This window comes from Dermochelys coriacea, chromosome 6 (genome assembly GCF_009764565.3).
Source record: "Dermochelys coriacea isolate rDerCor1 chromosome 6, rDerCor1.pri.v4, whole genome shotgun sequence".
Lineage (NCBI taxonomy): Eukaryota > Metazoa > Chordata > Testudines > Dermochelyidae > Dermochelys > Dermochelys coriacea.
Genome location: NC_050073.1, coordinates 82,791,947 through 82,805,971, shown reverse-complemented (window position 1 = coordinate 82,805,971; position 14,025 = coordinate 82,791,947). Strand labels below are relative to the sequence as shown.

General features: G+C 38.0%; 1 long non-coding RNA gene across 3 annotated transcripts in view; it reads right to left on the bottom strand.

Moving 5' to 3' along the window:
• LOC122460597 overlaps positions 1 to 14,025 on the bottom strand; it is a 122,292-nt gene that overhangs the window by 38,882 nt on the left and 69,385 nt on the right. Inside the window, exon 4 of one of the 3 annotated variants that reach the window (XR_006282008.1) lies at positions 4,859 to 5,566. The exons of the other annotated variants lie outside the window; for them this stretch is intronic. This is a non-coding gene — a long non-coding RNA (uncharacterized LOC122460597). Of the gene's footprint in view, positions 1 to 4,858; positions 5,567 to 14,025 lie in introns of those variants that run through there. 3 annotated transcript variants of the gene reach the window in all.

Here is a 14,025-nt window from a genome sequence, read left to right as displayed (position 1 = left end):
ATCCTCTTTAGCCTTATTAAAGACTGAGGCAAAGTATTTGTTTAGATATTGGGCCATGCCTAGATTATCTTTAACCTCCGCTCCATCCTCAGTGTTAAGCGGCCCCACTTCTTCCTTCTTAGTTTTCTTCTTATTTATATGGCTATAGAACCTTTTACTATTGGTTTTAATTCCCTTTGCAAGGTCCAACTCTACTCGACTTTTAGCCTCTCTGACTTTATCCCTACATCTTCTGACCTCAATTAGGTAGGTTTCCTTGCTGATCCCTCCCATCTTCCACTCCCTGTATGCTTTCTGCTTCTTCATAATCACCTCTCTAAGATGCTTGCTCATCCAGCTTGGTCTACAACTCCTTCCTATGAATTTTTTCCCCTTTCTTGGGATAGAGGCTTCCGATAGCTTCTGCAGTTTTGATTTAAAGTAATCCCAGGCCTCAACTGCCTTTAGATCCATAAGTTCTTCAGTCCAATCCACTTCCCTAACTAATTGCCTTAATTTTTGAAAGTCAGCCCTTTTGAAATCAAAAACCCTAGTTGCAGATTTATTTTTGTTAATCCTTCCATTTAGTTTGAACTGAATTAGCTCATGATCACTTGAGCCAAGATTGTCCCCTACAACCATTTCTTCTATGAGGTCCTCGCTACTCACCAAAATTAAATCTAAAATGGCATCCCCTCTAGTCGGTTCAGCAACTACTTGTTGAAGGAATCCATCAGCTATCGCATCTAGGAAAATCTGAGCCCTATTATTATTACTAGCACTGGTCCTCCAGTCTATATCTGGGAAGTTAAAGTCTCCCATGATCACGCAGTTTCCATTAGTATTTACTTTATTAAAGACATCAAAAAGGGCTCTATCCATAACCAAATTAGATCCCGGAGGTCTGTAGCACACCCCAAGCACTATCATAGGAGAGGCTTTACTAGTTTTCTTCCCCAATGTAATTTTTGCCCAGACAGACTCTGTCTTATCCATTGCATCGCTTCTTATTTCTTTACATTCTAACTCATCGTTGATATACAATGCTACTCCACCCCCTTTACCTTTGTTTCTGTCTTTCCTAAACAGCACATACCGTTCAATACCTGTAGTCCAGTCATGACTACTATTCCACCATGTTTCTGTTATCCCTATAATATCTGGTTTCACTTCCTGCACCAGTAGCTCTAGTTCCTCCATTTTGTTACCTAGACTCCTCGCATTGGTGTATAAACATCTTAATTTTTGCTGTTTGGCCTCGCTCACATTTTGTACCCTATTAGGCACAGTCATTCTACAGCCATTATAACCTATTAGACTAGTATCCACATCGCCCTCGCTCCTTATATACATTCTCCTACCCATGGCTGTATCCTTTCTTACTTCATCTTCTTCCCTCTCAATGCTAAAATCTGGCGTGGAGATTTTCCGGACATCTCCCATCCATCTCCCCCCAATTCCTAGTTTAAAGCTCTCTTTATCAGTTGTGCCAGCCTCGATCCTAGAAGTCTATTTCCTTCCCTACTCAGATGAAGTCCATCCCGAGAGAACTGACCTCTGTCCGTGAATGCCTCCCAGTGGCCATACATCCCAAAGCCCTCCTTATAGCACCACTGCCTAAGCCATCTGTTGACAGTCATAATCTTGTCACACCTTTGTTGCCCTTCTCTAGGAACAGGAAGGATCCCGCTAAAGATCACCTGAGCCTCAATTTCCTTAAGCGTCTTCCCCAGCCTAGCATAGTCTCCCTTGATACTTTCCAGCGAGAATCTGGCTGTATCATTTGTTCCCACATGAAGGATAATTAGGGGATTCTTTCCCGCTCCCTTGAGGATCCTTTTCAACCTCAGGTCTACATCCCTTATCTTAGCACCCGGAAGATAGCACACCCTTCTATTCTCAGGATCAGCTCTAGTTACAGGCCTGTCTATTCTTCTCAATAAAGAGTCCCCGATCACATAGACCTGCCTTTTCCTGGTGACAGTGCTATTCTCCAGTCTCTCCCCTGTTCCCTCTGGCTGCAAGTTCTTTCCATTCCTATTTTCCCTTACAATTCTCTTCAACCCATCCTGTATCCTCCTGGGGCTCATAATTGGTGTAGTCTCCCTTGACTCTTCCCCTTTTTCTATAGGGCTAGCCTCTCTTCTTCCTTACCCTTCCACCTTCAGCGACTACCTGCTGAGCCCCTTCTTCATTTTCCAACTCTGCAAACCTGTTCCTAAGCTCTATTTCTCCTTCACTAGCCCGTCTTTTTCTCTGCCTGGTTCTTTGAGTCACATGTTTCCACTGACCACTTTCCTCATCCAGTCTCTCCTCAAAATTCCCCAGCCCTGCTTCCATCCGAGAGTCTGAGCTTTTCCCTTCAGATACCTCATATCTTTGCTCCATCATCTGCTCAAACCCCTTCCTAAACTCAACGAGACTTTCCACCTGCATCTCCAAACCTCGGATCTTTTCCTCCATCAGCTCTATCAGACGGCATTTCATGCAGACAAAACTCTTACCGGTTCCCCCCTCCAGGATCATGTACATACCACAGCTTCCACATCCAGTCATCCTCAATGTGTCTTTCACTGCAGGAGTCACTCCCACAGCTTCCTCTGTATCTGTCATCTCCTTTCCACCTAAATCCTGTTAATCTGGGAAACACAAGCCACACCAAAAAGAACACCCCCCCAGCAAAAGCAAAGCCCAAACAAGCACCACAAGCCAAACTCCCCTGTTTAGAGCTCTGTTTGCTAGCTCCTGTGCCGCTGCAGCTGTCTGTGCCACTGCACGACTGGCTGGCTACCTTTATAGGGCCCCTAGTCAGAAGCCCCACCCCCTAGGCAGGGCTCAGCTGCTCTCTCAGCACAAAGCCCCACCCCCTAATCAGGCTCAGCTGCTCTCCCAGCACAAAGCCCCTACACACACACAAATACAAATACAAATACTAAAAATACAATACCAAGTACAACTACCTTCTCCTCCAACAGAACTCCCACTCAAACTCCCCTGTTTAGAGCTCTGTTTGCTAGGTCCTGTGCCGCTGCAGTTGTCTGATTAGGTCTTGCTTGAGCAGGGGGTTGGACTAGATGACTTCCTGAAGGCCCTTCCAACCCTGATATTCTATGATTTTCCATGACAAGTTGGGGCAGAAGATCTGGAATGTACCAGGATAGTGCAAGATAAGGAAGATACCCTGTCCTATCTTATATCTTTTCCTGCTACACTTTCCTCCCATCTTTTGTCTCAGTATGTAAATTACACTCATTTTGCAGTCACAGAATATCAGATCAAAGCAAGTTACTTTGTCTCTTAATCCTGTTTTCTTACCAATTACCACCATTTATGGCATTTCCACCACTGTTTCTGCCACCACAAAACCAGGTTCAGACAATTGCATAAGAATTGCAATAGCTTCCACCAGGGGCAGATTTTGCTCCAGTTATGTAGTTGCAAATGGGAGATGCACCTCTATAGCCAAATAGAATTTAGCCTCAAATCTGGATTTTGCCCTGGATGTATGATAAAAGTAAAGGTAACTCTGCACTTCCTCACGTATGAGAAAAAGGGTAGAGAACAGAGACATGAAGGATAAATGAGCAATCACTCTTTTAACAGAAAAAGTGAAAGTAAAATGATATTAAACAAAATGAGCAAAGAATCAAACAGGAGTAATATAAGATAAACCCGCAGAGGGAAAAAGTCAAAGGAAAACAAAAGAAATAATATAAATGCAACAAGAACAAACAGTCACTACAACACAAAGGGCTACCGTTATTTGTCACATTATATTATGTAGAGCGAGGTGGAACATGGCTGTTTCAGAGGTTCAAGAATTTTTTTTCTTGGTTGCGATTCATGAAGGCATTTATCCAGAGTTTCCATTTAAATTTTAGATTCAATGAACTCTAAAATTACAAATTAAAAAAACTTCTGCATGCCACCTGGTTTCATGTTGAAACTTGAAATCATTAATTTGATATGGATTTCAATACAAAACTACAAATCAGGACAGGTTTGCTTACAAATAGCCTTAGGGTCACAGATCTTCGACTTTCCAGAGTTTTGAATCTTTCAGATCTGACCCGGGCAAGTTTTATATGGTTTTAGGGTTCACTGTGAACATTTCATACAGCTCTAATATGGAGATGCTTAACCTATAAATTAATATAGCTCAATGATAATCCTGAATCAGTGAAAGGGGCTCTATGTAATACTAAAAGGAAATAAATCAATTTTCTAATATAGGTAACATTTGTACATGTAATGTTGTCATTTTTAATATATTAATGCAATGGAGTTATGAAACTCATCACTAGGTTCAAAGGACAAAGTAATAGGTTGGGATTTAGTCTTAAAGATGTAATTTTTTGCCCTCGAATTTGGAAAAATAACAAATATAATCATCAATCAGATTAGTATGAAACTTTGGCCTGTTGCAGTAGGATACAAGGCATTATTACACTTGCAAAGCTATTAAAAAAAGTCTTGAACTTTAAGATTTCCATAAATTATATTTTGCTAACAGATATCAGTGGAAACAAGACTTAAGGAACATCAAAAATTAATTAGCTCTGTACAAATTATGAAGAAAATGTTTAGGCAAGTGTTTTCTTGGTAATTCATAACTATATTTAGATATTGTAATGATTAGAACTTAAAAGAAACAAGGTAATTATAAACTTCATCCAAAGTCACATATAGATCACAGATGACTGCTACTGTATATTAAATGAGGAGACTAAATATCTGCTACTCTGTAAATGTGATTGTATGTAAGAGTAAGAATGTGGTACAGTAAGGCTAACAGTCTTTTCCTGTTCAATGAGTTGGAATTAAACATGGTAATCTGAAGTCTCTTTCAAGTATTTTATTAAACTACTTTGGTCTTTAATTTCTTAATTTTGCATCGCTTAATGTAATGTTATTTATATATATATATGAAGTATGTTACACTTATTAACCAATGTGCAAAAATCTAAAGTACAGATTTTATGTAATGGGCTAATTACAGGACTTTAAAGCCACCTACTGAGTTTTGCTAAGCTTAACAACAGGTTCACTGAACTGGATAAATTTATTCAAACTTGTGGAAATGAACCCCATTCTATGTGAAACCGTACTGGGAAAACACACAAATTATACCTCAATACCAGTTTAATGGGTCAAACAGTGAACCTGAATACTGAACTTATCTACATCTTGCAACGAGAAGCTATAGGCCTATTCATTGTTTCTTTCTTATGTTTGTAAATAACTAAAATATGGTACATGGGATATGCATAAAATTTTCAATATCTATAAAACTGGAATAATTTTTCTTACATTGATCTTTGCAACCATTTTGGTACACATAGAAAATGCAACTTTGCTAAACACATAGTTCAAATATGTCATCCTTTACTTTAGAAGAATATCTTTCTATTATTCCTATTGGGTGTAGTTTTTATTTATTTAATATCTATCTACCTACATGCACATACTTTTCAGAACCATCTTCTTTCAACCTTCTCATTTAACATCTATTAAGTAGGTCCGATTTTCATTTTGCTGATGCTGGTGTAAATCAGGACTAACTTCACTGAAGCCATTGGAGTTGCACCTATGTAATGTGTGTAAGAGATCAAAATCAGGCCCAGTAGCTTTATTAAGAAAATATATTACACAGAGTTGAGTTTTAGGTCATCATATATGACTACTGCAGGAGTTGTTCAGCTCTATAACTTATTAAAACTGCCACAGAGCCCAATTATACTCTCATTTACATCAATGTAAATCCAGAGTAACTCCTTTGACTTCCCATTGACTTATTCTAGATTTATACAGTGGAAAAATGGAAAATTTGTCTCACAGTTTTTCCTTCCTTCTACTTTGAAATCTATTTGTAATAAAAAGTTGAAGATGATGCCCAACTAAAATATACTGGCTGTGACCTGTCCTTCAAAAATTATAAGTAGAAATAGACTTTAAATACTACTATAGTTCAGGTCCATATGTTAATCTTGGTGAGGATTTTTTTTTGGCTGTTCAAGGATAGCTGGTAAATTATGTAATAAAATCTTATTTAATCAAAATGGGAACATGCTATTGCTGATTTACAAGATTTTATTGTTTATCTGTACACTGTTCTCAAAAACTATGCATAATCTATTCAGTGGCTGACATTTGCTTCTTGATGGATACATTCAAGCATGTACTTTCCGGGATAATAACGCTAGTACACTGCTCTATAATGCATTCAATGAAGATACGCCTTATAATGCTCATAATTGTTGCTTAAGTTACAAAAATGAATTTTTCAGTAAATGAGGAACAAGACACAATCTTCTGCCCAGAGAAGAAGAGTTTCAATAAGAAATGCAGAAAATTTAGCCGACTGTTGTAACAAATGAAATGGTGCTGCATTGAAAAACATTTGAGGCAATTAATCAATGCTGTGTTTGCACATATCATTAAATATATTATACTAAGTTTAGATTTGACTTCTATACTTCTTTTATAAAGAGTTAAAAGAAATACATTTGAATTCATGCTGATACTGAAAACATGCTCCTAGCTCCTAGTTTCTTGGATTTCAAATCATTTCCATTAACAAACAGCTATTTGCCCTCTAATAAAATATGTCATTATGCTTTATTCACATCACACAAAAGAATCACTGAAAAATCGCCCCAATGATGGCCAATAATTACACATTTTGCTCCTGCACGAGCAATGAAGAAATCTGTTCATTGGAGAAAGCAGGTGCTGGGGCATCATGCTAATAGTCAATGTGTGCCACAGTAATTAGCGATTGCAATTGCTAAAATTAACAATTAGCTAACATGCAATTCTCTTTTTGCAGGCTGCAGTTTACTTTGTATAATCCTTGTATGTTCTTAGTAATTATTCTGACAGCTTATTATTTTTATTTTTTCTGGTTTGAACACAGCTTTAACATTTGAATCAGTCTACCCAAATGTTCAACAGGCAGTATGAAACAAATGCTTCACTAGGCAATTTCAAAGGAACACATTTGTTTTTATTCTCAACTTTGTATTGTTCAAGAAATACAGGATTCTTTTACAGACGAAGAACTCTTCATCTCATTTGTGTGCTGGGGACCATTGTCAGAGGCTTTAGGTCATTTTTACAATGGTAGTAGATACAGTCATTCCAAGATTATGAGAATAATTGTAATTAAGTTTTCATAATATCTATAGCAGTGGTTTAAGGTTCTCACACTGTGGTCCAGGACCACTGGTGGTTTGTGGAGTCCTTGCCAATAGTCCATGGAAACCCAAATGGTTCTAACTCTCCTCCCTGTTTCTGTCAGCTAAATAACATGAAAAGAAGCCCAGATACATCAACTACTTTCCTATTATTACTTTTACATGTAAGCAATTGCTGCAGTTGCCACAGCAGATGTTATACAATTGGGAAGGTGTCCACAATCACAAATAGAAGAGGAGATGATCCTGGGCCCATCTCTTGTTCATAGTAGCCTATAGAGTGATTATAAATGGCCAAACCTGCAAACTATGACTCTGGATGACCCAGAATGTCTAACTCAGAATCAATTTGAATCCTGGAAAAGCTCAAATTCTGAACTATCTAGGCTGACTCAAGCTCTGTGGTATTTCTGTAGTAGCTTTTTATATGTAATGTTTTACTGTTTATATTACTTAATCTATTAATATACAGGATGGTTTGTTTGCATGAAATACATAAAAATGTGGTTCTACTCAGAAAAGAAGTTTTGTAAAAATGGAATTGTGGGATTCCATATTTATTGTCTCTCAATAATTTCCACACCAAATTTGCTTCTTTCAAATAAAAAGATGGTGTTTTAACTGCTAGCCTTGCAAACTCAATATGGGATCTGAAAGTCAAGTTGTGTTTTCAGGCTTATTCATCATCTCTTTGGAGTAAAGAGGCTTTAGGACAAGTTATGTCCTCAGGTATTCCTCAGCAATTTAATTATCTTCAAATTCTGTCCATTTTATAGAACTTCAAACAAGGCTGCCAAAGCACAATGAAATATACTATATGGAAAAAAAACGAGGAGTACTTGTGGCACCTTAGAGACTAACAAATTTATCTGAGCACAAGCTTTCATGGGCTAAAGCCCACTTCATCAGATGCACGCAGTGGAAAATACAGTAGGAAGATATGTGTGTGTGTGTGTGTGTGTGTGTGTGTGTGTGTACACACACATATATACAGAGAACATCAAAAAATGGGGGTTGCCATACCAACTGTAATGAGAGTAATCGAATAAGGTGGGCTATTATCAGCAGGAGAAAAACTTTTGTAGTGATAATCAGGATGGCCCATTTCAACAGTTGACAAGAAGGTGTGAGTAACAGTAGGGGGGAAATTAGCATGGGGAAATATTTTTTAGTTTGTGTAATGACTCATCCACTCCCAGTCTTTATTCAAGCCTAATTTAATGGTGTCCAGTTTGCAAATTAATTCCAGTTCTGCAGTTTCTCGTTGGAGTCTGTTTTTGAAGTTTTTTGTTGTTGAATAATTGTGACCTTTAGGTCTGTAATTGAGAGTCTAGGGAGGCTGAAGTGTTCTCCGACTGGTTTTTGAATGTTATAATTCTTGATGTTTGATTTGTGTCGATTTATTCTTTTGCGTAGAGACTGTCCGGTTTGGCCAATGTACTTGGCAGAGGGGCACTGCTGGCACATGATGGCATATATCCCATTGGTACATATGCAGGTGAACGAGTCTCTGATAGTGTGGCTGATGTGATTAGGTCCTATGATGGTGTCCCTTGAATAGATACGTGGACAGAGTTGGCAACAGGCTTTGTAGCAAGGACAGGTTTCTGGGTTAGTGTTTTTGTTGTGTTGTGTGTGGTTGCTGGTGAGTATTTCCTTCAGACCAGTCTCGTTAGAGTTGGTATGGCAACCCCCATTTTTTCATGTTCTCTGTATATCTATATCTATATATCTTCCTACTGTATTTTCCACTGCATGCATCTGATGAAGTGGGCTTTAGCCACAAAAGCTTATGCTCAAATAAATTTGTTAGTCTCTAAGGTTCCACAAGTACTCCTCATTCTTTTTGCTGATACAGACTAACATGGCTACCACTCTGAATACTATATGGAACAATTCTTTATTGGCTGCTGAAGGGACAAGATAACTCAATATTGCAATTGACTGCTTGGGCACACCCTGAGCCCTTGCAGAGCCCAAATGAAGTTAATGGGACCCTGTGCAGGTGTAAAAATATGCCTGCACAAAGTCAATTGCAGCACTGGGCCATTGTGAGTTACCTTGGGACTATGTGATCTGTTATTTTCATGTCTATTCTAAGTTTCTGAGTTAACAGAGTAAGATTTTATATGTAAATGCATGCAAAAATCGATATCTTTACAATTCGATTTAGCAGAACATATTAATTATGCAACCAAGGTATTTAAGACTTTTAAACATAGTATTTTTTATATATAGTAATGAAGATTTTACTATTTATGTTTTAAAATTAATATGCCAGCTGGTTTAACTACTGCTGTACAACATAATGTACTGAGTGCTATACTCTGAATTTATGAACTGCCAAGAAAATACATATACAGTGACTAAATAATAAGTTTGATGGTGAAGAGAAACAGATACAGTATGCAATTCAGAACATTTACCAAGGACCTCAGAAAGCATCAAAAATGGAGCAATTTAGAAGTACTTACTCTATTACTGCCGAGAAGGAAAGAAGTGAATGCCTTTCATTTAAAAGCATTGCTTACTTCACATAGGAGTAATTTCCATATTTTCTTAACTGAAATTAAGCTCCCTTACATAACCATTTTTTCAACTGATTTCAAAACATTCAGATATAAATAATTTATTGATAACAATACCCCTAATAAACCAAGCAAAAATTCATTTACAAATAAGGAGATTCAAAATCCCAACAAGTGGGACAAAAACTAGATTCATGAGGTCACCCAATGACTTGGGTAGCTCTTCTGTGTGGAAGCATTCAGCGGAGACCTTAAAATTATCATATTGTCAATTTCAAAGTGGCACCTGATGTTTGAGTATCATAATGTCCATTGGCTTTAACGAGTCAGGTGGCTAAAACCTAAAGCAACATCTTGAACATTTTGAGGTAACTCATGTGACCAAGCTTAGGCCAGTTGTAGAAATGATGAACTTTTCTTCAAGAGACAAGCAGCATGATGGGCCTGCTGATATCATCTGGTGGACAATTCACAGAAGCCCCACTGACACAGGACTGAATCAGAGACCACTGAAATCAGTGAAAGAGCTCACACTGACTTCACTGAGATCAGGCCCATATAGAGGAATTCAGATAAATTAGGGGAAACTATGGCAGCCGTCTCTGATAGAAGGAGGAGCATGAACGAGGCAGAAAAATGTGATTCCTTTGATTAAACAGATGACATAAAAACCAGGGGCCCCATCTGTGGGGCCAAACGTGGGAAGGCAGATGAGCTACAAAGCCACAAACAATTTAAAAACAATGAAGTCCACTTTACTTGACCAGCATACTTACTAAGTGAATAAATGTGCTCATATATTTCCAAGAAGTCTTAAATACACAATAGAAAGTTGACCTGTTAAAGGAGTAGAGTTGTTAATTGAAAACATTTTTTTCTTTACCAAACCAAAATATATTTAATCTGTGGAATGGCATCCTCTTAAATGAACATATATCGGGGGACCAAACCTGCTAAAACAAAACTAAAATACACTGTAAGGATCTCCATTTAAGATACTTCTGCTGTACTTTAGACAATGGAGTAATGGCATTAAAGTTGAGACATTTTCCCCGCATTTATTTTAAACGTAAGAAATTATTTGGATGATCCTAGCAACATAACCTTGGGTGGATTGCAAGCAAAATGCCAGTTTACAAGTTTCCATTAAAGATTATGTGATGTTAAATTCCATTTTCTTTTATTCCTATTTTTATACACGTTAAAAGCAAAACTATAGCATATTTCTATACATATACACATAATACATAATCAAATAACACAAGACCAAATCTACCACCAGCTGCTTCATACCCATGTTGTGCTTTGACTGTGAAGGAAAGCCAAGTTTCGAGCCTGGGTCCAGCCTGACTCAGGCCATAACTTGTGAGTCCTGCTATTCTAACCCTTTCTCTTGATCTGCTTTTCAGCATGTCTTAGAGTACACAGCTCAAAGCAGCAGGGGAGTTTCTTAGCAAAGGGCCACCCACTTGCATATTATTCCTTCCTTGCCTGTGACATGACACAAGAACAAAGTAGACATTAACTGCTACATTAAACCCAGAAGGAAAGTAATCAGTAACCTGTTATTCCCTTAATAAAGGGAAACACATGCAGTGTGAAATCCAGAAGACTAATCAATAGCCCCAGACAATGCAACGTGCCAAACAAATTGCAAATCAATTAGAATCCTTGTTTTCTTTGAAATGGTTCACTATACCTAAAGCAATTACTCGTTCATTAGACCTAATTTAACAGCATGACTGCCCTAGCAACAACTGGCAGCGTCTGGCTATCAAATGGAAGAATGGCAGCTTATTTCTGTCTGTCTGTGAGTCTAGTGCCAATCAAAAAATTGAATTCCTTTATAAGAGACAACTTTTAATGAATGAGTAAAATATTTTCTGCAAGGAATGCATCAAGTCATCCATTTGTGGGTTTTTTTGGTGAGGGGAGGTTTAAGTTAAACAAGAGAACGGACATAAGTTGTTTTGTGAAGAAACCCAGGCTTTCTTTAAAACATTTTGATAAGTAGTAATAGCAAGACATGCTCTGAGGATGGGAAGTTGCAGATCTCAAATACTCTTTGGGACTTTATTTTATTTAAAGTCCTACATACACTTGCATCAGCAGTACTTTTACTACTATTAGAATGATACAATAAGATTAGCATGGCCCAGCACAGGATGACACAATTTTGAGAAATGGTCCATAATCCCTTTGATAGGCACAGAGGGCTTTTAGAGTTTGATCCAAACCCTATCCATTGCCTTCAATTGGCACTGGATCAGGCCCTTAATACTCTAGCTACTGTTTTAAGGTAACGTTTCTATCATTTGTTTCCTGCTTTATTCAGTGATATTGTGATGTACATAGCCACATATGACTAAGAAGATATTTTTACAATAAAATAATAATAATACCTGGTTCCCATATAGCACTTTCATCAGTAGATCTCAAAGCATTGTACAAAGGAGACCAGTATCATTATACCTGACACGTTTTTAATATATATTCAATTTTATTCTGTAATTCTCTCATATTCATAAGAGCACTTTTCCTTCCTATATTGTTTTGTGCCACAGCATTACAATAAAAAGGATATGGCTGGAATGGGCTCAACTGGCAGGAAGCCACTCCAATGGGAGTGGGATAGCTGGCTCTGTTGTTCCTTTAACATGGGATATTTCCAGCTCTTTCAATCAATAAAAAGCATATTCATGTGATCTATCAGTTAAAATAATATACAGGAGTGTCACACTTTCAATGTCTGGTATCTTGGGCCCTCCCAGGACTTGAAGAAAATGTCATATTTCCTATTGAGAAGCTGGAAATCTCCTCTTTCCAGTGTCACAAAGTTGTGATTTAAATCTCTTCAGGGTCAAGATATTGAGCCATCAACCTGTCACTGGCACAGGAATGAATGCTGAATACTGCCTATCTTGTACTTCAGACCTCTGTAATTTTGGTGGGAAAACTCTAAATATGCAGGAAATAAGGAAACCTTTCTCTAGCAGGTTGACTTTTTTTAATTACTAGTATTTGAAATGCCTGAAGAGTTTGTAATGTTAGACTTTAAATATATGACATCCTTCTGCAAAAGGGCTGTATAATTTCGTAAGTATGTATTTAACTAGAGGTTCAGACATTAATTTAGTTTTTTAGTCACTGGAATAATTTCTAGTGCTGGAAGCTTTAAAATACTTTTAAAATGATTTCTGAAGGTGTTTTTGAAGTAATTGGGACTATTTTTAGCATTCAGTTGACTTAGTTACTGTGAGTTCAAATAAAAACAACGAGGATTCCGGTGGCACCTTAAAGACTAACAGATTTCTTTGGGCATAAGCTTTCATGGGTAAAACACCCACTTCTGCAGATGGTTTTTTATCCATGAAAGCTTATGCCCAAAGAAATCTGTTAGTCTTTAAGATGCCACCGGACTCCTCGTTGTTTTTGTGGATACAGACTAACACAGTTACCCCTCTGATACGAGTTCAAATGTGAGTCATAACTTCTAAAAGTGACCAACAATAGTTTCTTTATTTAAGAACATCACAGCTTTAATGTCCAGTCTTTCAGGATCTTACACAATTGAATCCTGGGTCCTATCAGGAAGCTGAGACTTGCTCTTTTCCAATGCTCTGAAGCTCCCTTTTGTAGCTGTGCAGGGCAGTGAGATAACATAAGTCATAACATTTTCATGTGTAGAAATCCTGCACTGGTAATATTTCCCGCCTCAGCCTTAGGTAGGGTGAGAAAGGAGAAAGAGGCAACATTTCTCTGGCAAGCTGGGTTGTTGATTTGTTTGGGGATTTTTTTGGACAGGGGTTAAGTGGCAGTTTGAGGCTGCTGAGGGGTAAGAATCTGAGAATAAGGTGAGGCATTCACAGATGCATAACAAACTCACATAGCTCCACCTTTTACCATGTGTTTATCACCTCAACTTGTACACACACACACACACACACACACACACACACACACACACACACACACAGAGAGAGAGAGTTCTAACTCGAGATGAAACTCATCTCCTCACTCCTCTTGCACAAACCCTGAGTAACTGGATTTCATCTGATGGCACTACATCCAGTCTCCCAGCCAGAGGCCCAGCTCTGGGTTGCAATGCAGCCCTCTGTGACCACTATTCCAGCTTGTGGCCACAACTACTCTGAGTCCTTACTCAAAGAGTTTGGGCCACTAGATCCATGTATTAAAGGATCTTTGGGCGACTCCACAGCCTACTCTTCACCCCATAATACAGATAAGAAGCCATGAACCGTAAATTGCTGAGAATGAGATTCTATAAAGCATGATGTTAATACTTTCTTCTTAAATACCTT